The sequence below is a fragment of the Alligator sinensis genome, unplaced genomic scaffold (assembly GCF_000455745.1).
Source record: "Alligator sinensis unplaced genomic scaffold, ASM45574v1 scaffold1118_1, whole genome shotgun sequence".
Classification (NCBI taxonomy): domain Eukaryota; kingdom Metazoa; phylum Chordata; order Crocodylia; family Alligatoridae; genus Alligator; species Alligator sinensis.
This window is the reverse complement of record NW_005842070.1, coordinates 909,203-924,297: the sequence shown is the minus strand read 5'-3', so window position 1 is coordinate 924,297 and position 15,095 is coordinate 909,203. Positions and strand designations below refer to the sequence as shown.

At 38.7% G+C, this 15,095-nt stretch overlaps 1 protein-coding gene across 20 annotated transcripts in view; it reads left to right on the top strand.

Moving 5' to 3' along the window:
- ARPP21 (cAMP regulated phosphoprotein 21) overlaps positions 1-15,095 on the top strand; it is a 276,847-nt gene that overhangs the window by 88,519 nt on the left and 173,233 nt on the right. For 16 of the 20 annotated variants that reach the window (XM_025204118.1, XM_025204127.1, XM_025204126.1 and 13 more), the window contains exon 1: positions 4-133. The exons of 3 other annotated variants lie outside the window; for them this stretch is intronic. The gene's annotated coding sequence lies outside the window, so the exon portion shown is untranslated. Of the gene's footprint in view, positions 1-3; positions 134-15,095 lie in introns of those variants that run through there. One more of the 20 variants, XM_025204115.1, reaches the window with a different exon arrangement.

Below are 15,095 nucleotides of genomic sequence, written 5' to 3'. Positions count from 1 at the left end.
CGCCGGCCACGTGCCGGGAGCAGCCTCGGCGGCCAAGTAAACAAACAGCCCCCACCCCCACCCTCTCCGAAAACTCCCCCAACCAAACCAAAACCCAAAGTAAACCCACCCCAGAAGCTGGCGGGCACGCAAGGTAAAGAGCTCCCGGGCGCTCCGGGTCCTTTGTCCTTGTCCTCGGCGTTGCAGCATGTCTGTGTCCTCCTCGCTTCCATCTCCGCATCCCCTTTCCCTCCCCCCACCCCTGCCTTGGTTTGGGGCTCAGGGGGCGGCAGCCTGAGGAGCAGGGCCCGGGCGCGGAGCCCCCGGGTGCTCGGGGAGGCGACCTGGACGCGGTCCTGGCTGTGCTGGGTGGGCACCGGAGATCCTGGCTCTGAAACCACCAGCCCAGCTGGCTTCCCGCTTGCATGGCAGCCCTGGCAGATCCTGGGGCTTGGCCCGTTTGAATGACTTGGCTGTCCCTGGAAGAGGCAGGTGTAGGCAGAGCTTGAGGAAGTTTAATTCTCCCCGCCCCCCCCCACTTCTTTGTGAGCTACACTTCTTCTAGGGAAAAGTGAAGGGGGGGATGCTGTGGGCAGGGTACCGTTATTTGTACCGGCCCCGGTTGACTCTTTTCACCATAAATAAAGTAGATGGCAAGGCATTTTGGCATGGCATTAATGGGGGTGTGGGGGAACCTCAAAAACTGGGGTGATTCGGATGAGGCGAAGTGCAGCAGGAGCCACTAGGACTGTTTGGCTTCTGATAGCGCATTTTGGGAAATGGTCATCCCATTTGATCTGTGATAGTTAAAAATAATTGGAGCTTGCTTTCCAGACAGGCTCTTCAGTGTTATGCAGATATTTCAAAGTGGTCTGTTAACAAGAAATGCAGAAAGGCCCAGTCCTTTCTAGTAATCGGAGTAGAGAACTTCCCTGTTGATCTGTGAAAACTAATGAAAAAATAGTCGTGCGTGTGTGTCCCCAATTTGATAGGAGGGGAAAAAGGAAAAGATTGGGGTTATTTGATTTTGATGTTTAAATCTTCCCACTGGGCAGCAGTTTGGTTTGATTAGAAACCTCCTATGTGCTTTGTTAACATCATTATTTTGTTGTGATCACAAAAGAAATTGTAGTTTGGGAGCTATAAACTTAACCCTGAATATCTCAGTAGTCTGTTGCTTTGGTAAGAAGTAGTGAATGTGACTGGGCTGCTGTTATTTATTTAAATTGTCCCAAGTTGAATGTGCATTGTTTTAACAGCATTGTTTTATAGATGTTAGTAAGACATGGTCTCCTGTAGTGCACCCTTCTATGTACAGTTCTGTTAATTTATTATTTTTTCACATTCATTTGCTGTTTCAATCAAGTGGAATCTCCTTCAGTTTCTGGTACATTTCTCTGTGGTAGCTGTGATCCCTCCTCCCCAGGTGTATACATTGCTGTTTTGTGTCTCTTTATCCCAGTGTTACTGTTCACATTATGATGATCCTGTAAATGTACTGAATAATGAAACAAAAGGTGTAAATACAGGTGCTGTTTTGATTGCCGTTGAGACTCTTCCGACTTTGGTTATCTGGATGTGTGAATAAGTGTAGATTTCTCTCTGCATCCTCCAGACCAAATATCCAAATCTTTAGACAGAGAATTAACGCCAACGTGTCGGGGAGCGAAGACATTTGTTGAACTGGCCTTCAACTTTTCAGTCACGTAATTTAACTGCACACTAATTTTTGTTTTAACAGTCTTCGTCATGGATCAACGCAAGTTTGTGTGCACAGTTAGGCTTGCAAATTACTAATCTCGCATTGACTTTGCCTCTCAGTTCCCATCTGAGCATGGTTACCTTGAGAACTGTGGCATTAGCACAGTTAGAGCATGCTCCACTTGGGAGTTCGGGTGTGCTCTATTTTTAATGCCACTTTAATGAAGAAGCTTCTCACTCTGCGATAAAGGAAGCATAATGGAAGAGCAGAGCAATGATTGGTTATGGATACTGGAAAAGAGAAATTGCAAAGGTAAAAGTGGTGTATAGGATATGTAACTTATAAACATATTTAGAAGAATTGAATAGTTCCTTTTATAGCCAATAAGAACTTGGTTCCAATAGAAAGCTGATTGAATAGATATTTTTAAATATTTTTTTCTTTTGTAGTATCTGAAAAGAATTAAGAAATGACCTTAAGTTATGAAAGACAAACTGTGGATAGAAAATTGTTGGTATAGTTGGTGTTGACTTTTATCTGTACATCTTGATGTTGTATACTACTTGTCAAAGAAAACTATCCTATTTTAATGATGAAATATTTAATGATGAAGTAACATTATTTTAAGCCTTTCTTAAAGCACGCCTTCTTTCTTGTAAATTTAGTGCTAACTTCTTGTTGATTTTTAAACTGTTTTCATTCTATATCAATAGCTACATGAACCAGAAGTATGAGGTTTTTATTTGTTGTAATACTTTTAAAAGTTGTTTTAGTTGGTACCACAAATCGGTATTCTGTAATATTTTTAGAAGGGAAATAGCTGTAAACCTCTGGTGAGACAGACAGATGGATAGATATCTATCTACACACACGGAAGAAAATTCCTATAGATTTTTCACAGTGTATATCATTATGCGAGATGTGTCTAAATTTTTTTTTTAAATGCCTTTCTTTTTTTTTTTTTAACGAAATGTTCCATAAATTTCTAGCTACAAATAAGATAATGAATATCTTTTCTAGCAATCAGTATATGCACACAGAATAAAGAGGCTAGTTCATGATTTTTAAAGATGTCACATATCAAATAACTCCATTCTTCCTTTAGTGTCTGTACATTGGTCTGAATAATTTCTGAGGATCCAATCCTGTAAACCTTTTTTTTTTTTTTCCATGCAATTAGTCCTTTTGACTGTTTGTCCTATTGACTGCCTTGTCTGTCTGGGATTTACATAGGCTAGTGAGTCCTGTGTAAATGAGCAAATATTTGCAGGATTATATCCTGGAAAGAAATATTACATAAAAAAAAAAAAAAAAAAAAAAGAAATAGTGTGACCTCTGTGAGAAAAGGAATACAGTTAATCATGGTTCTCATGGTCAATTTTGTAGGCAAATAATTCATACCTAGCTTTAAAGCTATGGGCTAAGCCATGTTCAAGTAACCCCAGGTTATATCACTGGGAATATTTGTCTGAATGGGGTAAGAAGAATTGGTCTGATACAACAATATCATGGCAAGAATTTCCAGGGGTATAAGAGAATGTAAGAGGATTTTAAAAGTTCTAAACTAAAATATATTCTTGGTTTTCACCAAGTTTGAGCATATAACAGGTTTTAATTACTCTTGCATAGAATTACAAGTTAAAAAAAAAAAAAAAGCATACTTATTCTAGAGTCATGTTCTCAGTGTTTTTCATTCCTTCCTGTCAGTGGGAGCTTTGAAAGTGAAAGGAATGTAGGATCAGGCTCGGTGATTATGCCAACACCATAGAGAGGTCCTGGGACAGATCTTCAGCAGCTGTAAATTGGCATAGCTCCATTGACCTTAGTAGCAATGATTTACTTGATCCTATAATTTGGCCCACTATTTTCAGTGTACCAAATTTTTTTGCCATCCATAGCTGGATTAAGTAATACATTACTGTCTGAATAACACCATGGATTTCAGTGGGATTGCTTACAGACCAAGGGGAGGAATAATGTAAGAGTTGGAGCAATGCTGATGGAACCTGGTACATGCACGCTACTCCCGGACTGATGGCTTGGTCCAAAATCCGTTGAAGTCAATGGGAGTTTTTCTAGCCCAATTTCTTTACTTAAGAGAATTTGTACCGTGTATGATTATTTGAAGGGATTGACGTTACTTTTTAAAGTAATTTCTTTAAAAATAATTATTAAGGATTGGCCAGTGGAGAAGTCATGTAAATGCAATCCAATAAACTTGCAAAATCCTTTTGTCCCTTTGCTCATTCATTTATTAGTTGTGTATTAATGGTTGGTGGAGGCAGTAAGCCAAGCAAATGTGTTGTCTTTCTTCTTGGAAAATGAAAGATGCATTAAACAAATCATATGGAATAAATGCCAAAGGTGTATAAAATCCAATGGAAAGCATATGTTTCTGAAAGTCGTAGACGCATGTGGTACCATGTATGTTTTTGGTACCTAAATTGTTTCATGAAGGCTGTTGAATGAAACCTTTTGCAATTGAACAGGTAAGTCTGAATTTCCCATTTTAAGGGTGGGTAAACCAAGACATGAAGTATTAAGGAACCTTTTTGAGATAACACAGCTAGTTTGTGGTGAAGTTTGAAAGAGAAAACTATTCCAACAAATAGTCCTGTGCCTTGAGCATTTGATGTCTTCCCATCTAGTTGGTGGTTATGTTTTTGAAGAATATTCAAATAGAGCTTCAGATAAGCTATTTGGGTGCATTTCAGAGAAGTGATGAAAGTGGTTTACTTTCAGAAATGAAGATAAATGTATAAACCAATGTGGGGTTGTTTTTTTTTTTTGTTTGCTTGTTTGTTTTTTTGTACAGTTGATATTTAATTTAACTTCTAAAAATCATCTGTCTACCCAGTAAATTAAGCACTTTTGCTGTAAGACACAGAAAAAAGCAGTCAATGGCCTTAGGAAATAGTTATTTATGTTTTTTTCTTATTGGAAATATAGGATGCATTTCCATTGGCCTACCCTTACAAAATACTTGCTAATTCCATATTAATAAATAGTTATAGCTAGAATTTTGATACCTATCGCTATTGCAGATTCCACTGTAATGCTAACTGCTGGCTAGCTGGAAAAGTCAACATTTTAATTACTCCAATCTGTGTGTGTGTGCATATGCACACATGCATGTGTGAACACTTTTCCAGAAGATTGAGAGGCAGGTAACCATTTATATGCAGCGTTGTTTTTTTGTTTTTTACCAAGACAGTGGGCAATTAATGTGTACATTCTGTTCTTGAAGAATACATCTTTATTTGTCTATGGAGGCCAGTATTACTTAAATTTAACATTTATAGCTAAACTACTTGTAAATATTTGCCTTGGGCTTTCAGTTTGAGTACCTGCAATTTTAGAGTCCATGTATTAAAACATGTGGTGGATGTAAAGTAGGTCAAATTGTCAACAACTGTTCTCTGCTTATGTTATCTCTGTAAGTATAATCCTTTCCATGTTTCTCTTTAGCTTTTTTTGAAGAAACTAAGAATACTGTCAGCATCATATTGGTGCTTAAGTGTAACCATGTATGCTCAGAAGGTACTCGTGTCAACCAAGGAAAGAGAAATTATACCTGTAACTGACACTTCTGCAAAACATTTCAGAGGTTCTTCATAAAATTGTACTAGAACCAGTTTTTTTTTTTTTTTTTTTTTTTTTTTAATTATACAGCTGTCTTGACTGCTATCACTTCTTTTTAATTAACAAAATTTCTGGTAATCCATCAGCAATAATCCTCCCATTGTGGCTAAGTGAAAGGACACCTATCTGGGAATCTTATTAAAATTTGTTTATAATTTTTTTTTTCAATTAGTTTGTACATGTATCTAGATACAAGCTTGTTAATTACTTAGGTATCTGAAAATAAAGTGCCATATTGTCTTTATTTTTGTTTCTCTTACTAAATTAACTTTTACAAACAAAAAAGAAAATTTAGGGAGATGGAGACAGCCAGAGAAAATGGAATAAAATAATCTTTATAGATTTTACAGGAGTCGGGTAACAAAGGGAAGTTTGATCTTACCTGGTCGGTTACCTTCATAATATACATGGTAGAAATTTTCAATTACTTTAATATATTTTCCTATAAATTTTCAAGCATCTGGGGAGTCTGTCCTGATTCTGTATAGTGATGTAATACAACACAATTTAACAGAAACAGAGAAAAGCAGCAATGTCTGGGAGTGCATCTAAGATCTGGAGAGCTAGTCTTCTACAGCAATTAATTTTTAGTGCTTGTGAGTAAATATAGATTTCCATATTTAATAGCTATACCACAGTTCTCATGGCAAGCTTATTTACCTACTGAATGTAAAGCTGTATGAGATGAAAAGAAAAGTGTGTTTTGGATAACTAAAAACATAAAGAGCTGCCCACAAACTGGCGCACTTTTTATTATTATTTTGATGAATAAGACATCTGCTCCTAATCTTCTTCCCAGGCCATGAGTCACCACTTAAAAAAAAAAAAAAAAATATATATATATATATATATATATATAAATAAATAAATAAAGCCATGAGGAAGGTGTGGGGGACCCCTCCCCAAACGCCTCATGTTTCCAATGCTTGCAACTTAGTTTTATGCAATATATCAACTGCAGGTACTGCATACATATTAAGTGGTAGTAGTTTGGAAATGCTTACCTAGCTGGATAAACTATGTTTTCCTAAACCAGAAGTCTCTACATGTATGAGTTGAGAGAGAGCTTAACTAGTCAGCATGAGAGTATCCAAGGACAAAATATGATCAGTTCATTTAACTGTTTTTTGTTCCTTTCTTACAAAGTCTTTCTGCTTTTATTCTGTTGTCCTCAGCCTATGCTGAAACATCCATACCAAATATGTGCATGTCCAGTTGCTTTCAGGTTTCAAACAGCAGTGATTTTTGCACTGGATTCACGAACTCAGCTGAACCAAGCTTACATGCCAAAGTTTGTATCCTGTGATCAACAGCATGCATCTAATAGCTTTTCTCAGTTAACTTCAATGCAAAGATAATTAATTCTTTTTTTGTACATTTGTTTCCTTACAAGTTGAATTTTGGCTTTTGTTTGGGGGGAAAAAAAAAAAAAATGTTTTCACACAACATTACAAATTTGAATTGTAGACTGTACAGCAAGGGTATCACAAGTCCTTCAGTCTCGCTGACTTTAATGGGGCTTTTTATGGTGTCATGTTCTAGTAAGCATGAATAATAATAATAACAATTAAAAAAAAAAAAATCGCCCCCTGGCCTTGTGCTAAGAGAACTTGACAAGATGTTTCTGATGAATGAGGGTGCACTGTGTAAACCTCAGTAGCCAGATGCATGATAGCACCTTTGATAGTGTAATTGTTCCCTGTCAGATGAACCTGTATCTTTTTGTTCAGTTGTTCAAGCACTTGCCATTCAATGATCCTATTAAAGTTAATGTAGAGTGTTACCTGAATAAGGACCTTGGGGTTGATGGCCTTATATTAAATGGTTTCAGTAACAGGGACTTCTGTTATAGGGATGGAGAACTTCAGCACTGCAACCATTCATTCTTCCAACTTTATTTTAAACAGTTTGACTTTTAGGTGAATGGAAGTAAACAGTTATGTCTCAGACTAATCTTCAACATTTTTAAGGCCATTTTGATCATACACAGTAATTATATTTCTATGTAGAAAAATGATTTTTCACCTGCGAGTGCATATGGCATCTCTAAATTGCCATAGACATAACATTAAAAATCATTGAAAATAGCTTGCCTAATGTATTGGAATACATGTTTATGGAGTCAAAGGTGTTTTATGATGTCATAAACTTCACAAAAAACTCATCAAATCGGTCCTCAATTAAAGAGTGAAAACATTTTATATCACATGTCATAATTATGTGAAGTTTTAAAGGATGGAGACTTGACTTTCATGCTCTAGGCTTATGCTTCTTCTAGAAAAATTAAGGCCTTCTCAGCAATAGAAAAATGCTAAAGTAGTTCTATAAAGAGAATAATAGACTGCTAAAATAAGCATCTTAAAGTGCATGATGTTATAACATGTGCTGACACATTTTTATTTTCTTCCAGAGTGATACCATTTTAAATACTGTAGACCAGTGCTTCTCAGTCTTTCTAGATTTCTTCCCCCCCCCCCCGCCCCGGCCTTGTTTGACTCAAGGCACCCTTCCTTAACTGTTGTGAACTGAGCAGCATCCCATTGCTTTTTGCTCCATGGCAGAGGGGTTGGGCAGCAGGGATGACAGGAACGAGCCTGAGCCTGCACTTATCTCCTCACACCTCAGGGCACCTTTCAAAAGGTCTCCTGGTTGGGAATCATTGCTGTAGATCCACAAAATTTAAATTTTTCATTCAGGTGTGGCTTTTATTTTTGGTTATCCTTTACTATATTCCTATATTCTAAGGGACAAAGGGTAAGTTGAAATAAACTATTAACCATGTTAAAAATAAACCCGTGTATATATGTATATTTGCCACTATAAAATTGTCTGCAATACAAGTGTTAAATGAAACGGAAGATCATCTAAAACTGGAAATGGAGCCAGAGAATTATGTTAGATAGTGAAAAGATAGAAAATTAGCACTTTGGCATAAATAAAGATGAAACAGAGTTGCCAAATTAGCAATTCTGTTACTAGATCAAGAAACTTTTGGGGCTCCTGGCAACAACATGCATGTATTAAAGGATTTTGTATCTGTTTATTATGCATACTTGGTAATTTGTATAGTGACATTTTTGACAACTTAAGAAAGTCTTCATAGTGAAATCTGGGGTGTGGACAGACATGACAATTAAAATGTTTCTGAGACCTTTGAGACATAAGCCTGTTCAGGTGGACCTTTGAAATAAGCCCTTTGAAAAATTCTAAAAGTAACTGAAACATTCTGAATAGTAGCTCTTGAAGTGAGGTCCTGTTTTGGAGCTTTTCATTGTTGGTGAGATGCAGAGGGACAGAGCACATGATCTAGGCTGGGGCTAGGGCTGGAGCTGGGCTTTTTTTTTTTTTTTTTTTTTTCTTTGCCAGGTTGATGGAACTCCCACTGCTGCAGCTGGGCTCTCCAATTACAATGTCCTCTGTGGGTGGAAAAGAGAGATTTAAGGGATTTGGAAGTCTGTTCCCCCTTCACTCTTGCTTACCTCTTTTCTGGTTCCCTCCCCTCCCCTTCCCTTCACCTCTAGTTCTTGCAACGGGAGGAGGAACTGAGTGGAACAGGTTGCTACAGCCTGCTCTTACAACCCTTGGCTGGTACTAGAGGAGGCTGAAATGTTTTGAGCCATATGTGTGTCCCCTGGCTGAAATGCTTCCTTGTTGAAGTGTTCCCAAATGTGTTTCACTCTAAAAACATTTCAGTTGTTACAACTGTGTTACTTTTTTGAGATTTGTCTAGTGAATTTCTGCTTTCAGGGATTGGAACACTTAGACTCTGGATTTCTTTTAAAACAGGAGTATTACATTCATCTAGCCCCCATGGGGTGATTAATGGTGCAGGGCTGGTTCACAGGCTGAATTTGACCGCATGCTGGATACACTGCATCTTTTGGAGTGGCTGGAGTTGGTACCACATACGTTGCACAGTCCTGCTCTTGCCACTCCATGGCTCTGTTGCACACAGCACTGGTTCAGGGTTGCGATGCATGTGCCTCTGCTCCACCGTTTTGGGACACGAGCTGGAGTGGGTACTGTGTATGATATGCAGAGCCTTCCAGCACACCCTGCATGCTGGCCTGTGGGTTAACATTGAGACTCCCAGATAGCACTGGGTGTTGGATAAGAGGGCTCCATGGGCTGTATCTTTGACAGCCCTACTCTTTAAAAGAAGAGTTATAGGAATATAGCCTCTCCTCAATCTGTTTCACTTGGCTTGAGAGGCCTGTTAACTCAGAGTGACACTTACACATTTGCAGAAGGCTATCATGGGGTGTGTGCATCACTGAAGTCCTACTTTAAACACTCAAAAGAGGACTTACATGAGCTGTAAATGTTATGTGAGCCTTTTGAATTCTGCCTTCACCGAACAGCTGGCTCAAATGTTCCTGTATCGGTCTCCTGCCTGATGTGAACATGCTTGAAACTCCTTCATCAAAAATAATGACCCGATGCTAAATGGAGGAGAGAGGCAATCGTGGTAGTTCCTCACCATGTGGTTCTTTCCAGGTCTATTTAAAAAAAAAAAAAAAAAAAAAAAATAATAATATGCATATACTGTACTGGGCATGTGTGGCCTGACGGATCGGGGGAGAAAACTGGGATCATTGACTCCGTAGTATGCGTTACGCTCCTGCATGAAAACAGACAAATTATTATTTGTCTTAACATAACATCTAAGTAACCTAGGACCCCGTTTTTACTAGGTTCTGTACAACACATTATAAAAAGACGGTCCCCACAGCAAAATGCTTATCACTGAGTTAGAAAACAATACCTAGCAGATGGCAGGAGATGGGGATGTACAAGGAAAGAATGAAGGAATGTTGGTTGGCATGGTAGGCAGTGACTTCAATATCCCAACAGCCAAACAAATTAATACGGTAATGAGTGTAAAACATGACACCAGACTATGTTTGTGTCTACTCCTCCTGACCACCCCTCCCAGTACTGGCACAGCAGTTGTGAGCACACAAGTTGTGGAGAAGCAACCAGTAACAAAGCATTTTACCAGCTTTTAAGTGCTGTTGATGAAGAGTAGGGAAGTAGGAGTGGCATGAAAGGCCTTTGTCTGCCCAGGTATCCATAACATTTGGGCTGTAATTCCCTTAGATACCATCTACTTTCCTTTTAACAGACCATGTCCCCTGCTGCACTGCTACCATTCCTGCAATGTAGGAGGAAAATGTGGCAGGCATGTACATCTTTCAAAGACATGTATTTCTTTGAAGTATTTGTTACTCCTGAGGCATTTTTAGCAGACAGGGGAACAGGGACTATAAATTGTACTCACTAACACTAATTAGAATTTTTCTTTTTCAGATTATTTCTTGGAGAATGCTATATGGTCAAAAAATCATTTCTAACTTTCTGTCCATTTAATGATGTTTGGTATTCAGAAGATATAAAACCAGGGTGTATTTTTTTTTGTTTGTTTGTTTTTGTTAACTTTTGTGTCTTTGATTTTGTTATTTTAAGACACGCTAGAGCTGCATTAAAAATGTGATTACTGGAACTTGTCAGGAAAAAAAGGAAGATTTTATTTCCCCCCTCTCCCAGCAAATACTCTTTTCTTTAATTGAAGAGAGAGAAATTAACATAACCATAATTTCAAAATTTTGAAATTATTCAATTGGTTCGAATCACTTAAAACTAAAGGGAAAAATACAAGCAACTTTTTTTTAGCCTTATTCTCAACGTAATAAAGTGAACTCTTTGAACTGTAATTGATATAGGTGAAGAATTTTAGAGCTAGGGCCCATGGTTTTAAAGTGGCTGACTGATACAAGATAACAAAAAGAAAGCATAAAGCAACAAATACTTGAGGTGCATTGAAATGCAAAAATGCCTGAGAAATTTAGTAGTGAGACTTGAAGCTCCTGTCATGGTTGTGGTTGCACTGAAGTAGGCACAGTAGAGGAACCATCCTCAAGATTCTGTCGTCTGAATAGGGGGGAGATGGAATAGAAGAAGTAGAATCCCCACTAGACAGATGGGGACCTGAGGCAGAGGGAGGCTGTTTGAGTGTCCAGTAACTTCCTTAAATGCAAAGTCTTGTTTAAGAACTGCTGAAAAATGTAGGTCATTAAGTATCAATGAAGGTCACAGCAGCAACTTTTTTTTTTTTTAAAACCTCCAGTTATGCTACTTGTATCAGTGGCTTTTACGTATTGTCAGATCCTTCATTTAACAATTAGCTCTTTTCCTGTGCTTTATGCAGTCTGTTTTTTAGGCAAGGGCCGTCTCCTTTGCAGAGGAGCTGGTTAGAATATGTTTCCCTTATTTGATACTCCATCTCTTTTCAAATATCACTCAGACTTTTTTTTTCATTTGCTAATGGCTCTGAATTTTTTTTTTTGTCTGAATCAGTTTCATGCCAATATGACAGAATGCATTAATTTAGCCATAAGACAATATACTTATAATTGTGCAAATTTCTTTCAAAATTATTTAATTCTGTAAACTATTTTGAAATGCAGTTCACTCTCTTTCAAAGTGCATGAGTTCTAGTTCACAAGGTTATTTTGAAGGCTGCTTAATGTATACCATGATCTATCCAAAAGTTGAATTTTCCTAAACCAAATTATTTATATTTAATATTTTTGTGTGTGGCAAGGAGAAGATCTTGCCATTGAACTTGGAAAGAATTCTTAACTCATTCAGATATTCAGTTGAAATGAATCTGTTTAGCTCCATAAATTTTTATTTCATTCCTCACATAAATGAGAAATATAAATCCAGATTCTAGTACTCAGTGAAATTATGTGAATTTATGACACTCTCCTGAGAATTTTGTGCCCCGAAATTTCAATCCATTGACGCAGACTGTTTTTTTTTTTTTTGTTTTATTTTTTTTAATTCCAAATTAATAATATTTACAATAGCCACCGTGCTGCTCAATTGCCCAGAAATCAGAATAGAAATGGCAAAAATATTGAGAGGCACTTAAAGCATTTCTATAAAATCAGAGGAATTTCACATTCTTGTTCTTTGGCTACAGACTCTTATGTAACATGTTACCATGAAATACTGTAATTTCTAGGAGAAAATAGTGAAATAAATAGTGATCGGGTACAGCGTATAATGTCACTGGACTATGAATTACTGGGTAGTAAGAACTGAATGAAATCATGTACAGTCTGTTTGGTTTTTTTTTCTTCTCCTGTTTCACATCTATGTTGAATAAACTTGAACTGTGTACTGTAAGATGTAGCTTTCTTTTATTTTTTTACGTAATATAAATTACAGTGAATATGTTGACGTAGGTTGTGTGACTGGGGGGGAAGCACAGTAGGAATCTATTTTTTAAGGCACGTTGAAAAATGCCTTTTGGCAAGCAGCAAAAGTGCATTTCGCACTTTAGAGAGGTGCATACTGAAAAACCCACGTTTAGAGACGGGGGTCTACAATACTGACCAGCAGTATCTCACTGAAATATTGCATATGGATCTTCCAAAACTTGCAACATAGACATGCAGATCTTTGAAGGAACAAATCTTGCCTATAACGTGCAAGAGTCTAAACTTATTTTTCTGTAAAGTTAACTTCTTTGTTTGCCTTCATTGCTGCCAGTGAATACCCAGAGAAATCCCTGTATTCAGTTGCCAGTCTGATTTGATTATTCGTTTTTCACCACTCTGGTCACTGTTAGTGTCTAAAATGGTATACCTGTGCTGAACAAATTAATCTACTCATTAGTGACATACAGTAATAAAGAAGCGATGGCAGTTATCTGAAAACATGTTAATATGGGAGGAATGGATTGAATTCTAGGTGTGGTTGAGAATCACTTATTGATCCCAACATGACAATGGCAGCACACCTCACTGACAAATTTCAGTCACTCTTGCTCATACATAATCATTCATTGTTTCAATGGGGTTACATGGCAGATAGCATGTGACTCCTTAATAGCAGAACCTAACTTTTAACACACAACTTGTATGGCCTTTGGCCAGGTTTATAACAGTATGTATATACATACCTGTTGGGTATTTACAGTGATGGCCTGGAAGAGATGGGATGAGCTCCTTTTTAACATAAAAATCCTAGTCCTATGAAGGAAAATCTCTGCTTGTTTAACCAACATATACGTCTTTAACTTTATTCTTACATATATAGACTGGAAAATGTTCATTGGTGTAAACCAATTACAGGGATTGAAAGAAATGTATAACTTGGCTCCAGATCTGTAGCATGAGGCTGGCATAACACAAGTATTCTTGCACCAAGCATACACACACCTTTTTTGCTGTAATGTGAATAAAGGAAGCTGACAGTTTCTACACGAACACTCTCATTAATCCTGTGCTAAATCCTTATGCCAATCCTGCACATAGGTGTAACAGAACTGTGGTAATCATGCACAGAAATGAAACATAAATATATGAGAACCTTTTTGTAAACTTCCCCAAAATGCAAAGGTTGATCAGCTTTATCTTTGTGCCTTATCTGTTTCAGCTTTATCTGTTGACATCAGTAATACATGCAGCAGCTGTAAGAGGAAGGACCATTCTCACTCCCCATCCCTGACCCTTACCTTCGAGTGTCAAAGGGAAATTACCCATACAGACTAGGGACAGACATTACACACAAACGGGTTAAAGTAATCTGAAATGCATTTAAACCTGTAGCAGAACAGATGTTCAGTGCACATAAACCAATTTGAAAATGGCTGAAGTCAGTTTGAGATAAACCTGGTTGAATGTAGTATCAGACTGAACTGATTTGGGTCATGCCAGTTTATGCAATGTCTGTCTCAGACCCCTTCCTGGTTTAAGATAAACTAGACACCTCCAGCGTCCTGGCATGCTTTCTGAGCTGGGCAGAGCTCTGCTCTGGTGAGCTGGGCTGGCCCCTTCCCTCTGCTTTCTAGCCAGAGCAGGTCCAGGGTGTGGCCAGATGCTGACTAGCTATAACCCCTGAGGCAAATTCCTACTTCTGTTTCCTCCCCCTGCCCTTGTTGGCAAACCCTGGGGACCGCAGCTTGGGTTTGCCAGCCCCAGCTGCATCTCCACAGCTTGCCGGCAGCCAGGCAGGGATGCAGGGGGTTTGGCTGCAGTCCCTGTGGCTTGCCTGCAGCCAGGTAGGGAGGGGATTAATTGTACAGCGTGTCCTGGAGTGGTGGAGGGGGCGGTAAAGAGAGGCAAGCTAGTCCCCTGTGTGCAGATCCAAGCCCTGCACCTGTGAGTCCAGAGCTAAGACCTGCAGGACTAGACTGAGAGGTGGAAAGTGTTGACAAAGACCTGAAAATCATCTCACATGCTGGAGATGTAATTACGGGAAGTTGCAGATGGCTACATTCACATTATAAAGCAGAACCTGTAAAAGGTGGGAATAGCTAAATGAAGCTATTGGTTGACCAATCTCATTTCCTTCTACGACCAGGTGACCTATAACCTGGACAAGGGAGATGAGATTGATGTCATATATCTTGACTTCAAAAAAGCCTTCGATCTGGTGTCCCATGATCGTCTCTTGGAGAAACTGGCCAATTGTCGCCTTGGGTCCTCCACGATCCACTGGCTGGAAAATTGGCTCCGGGGTCGGACCCAGAGGGTAGTAATTGATGGAAGTCACTCATCGTGGTGTCCTGTGACCAGTGGGGTCCCCCAGGGCTCTGTCCTTGGACCCATACTGTTCAACATCTTCATTAATGATGTGGACACTGGAGTCAGAAGCGGACTGGCCAAGTTCGCCGATGACACCAAACTTTGGGGCAAAGCATCCACACCAGAAGACAGGCAGGTTATCCAGGCTGACCTGGACAGGCTCAGCAAGTGGG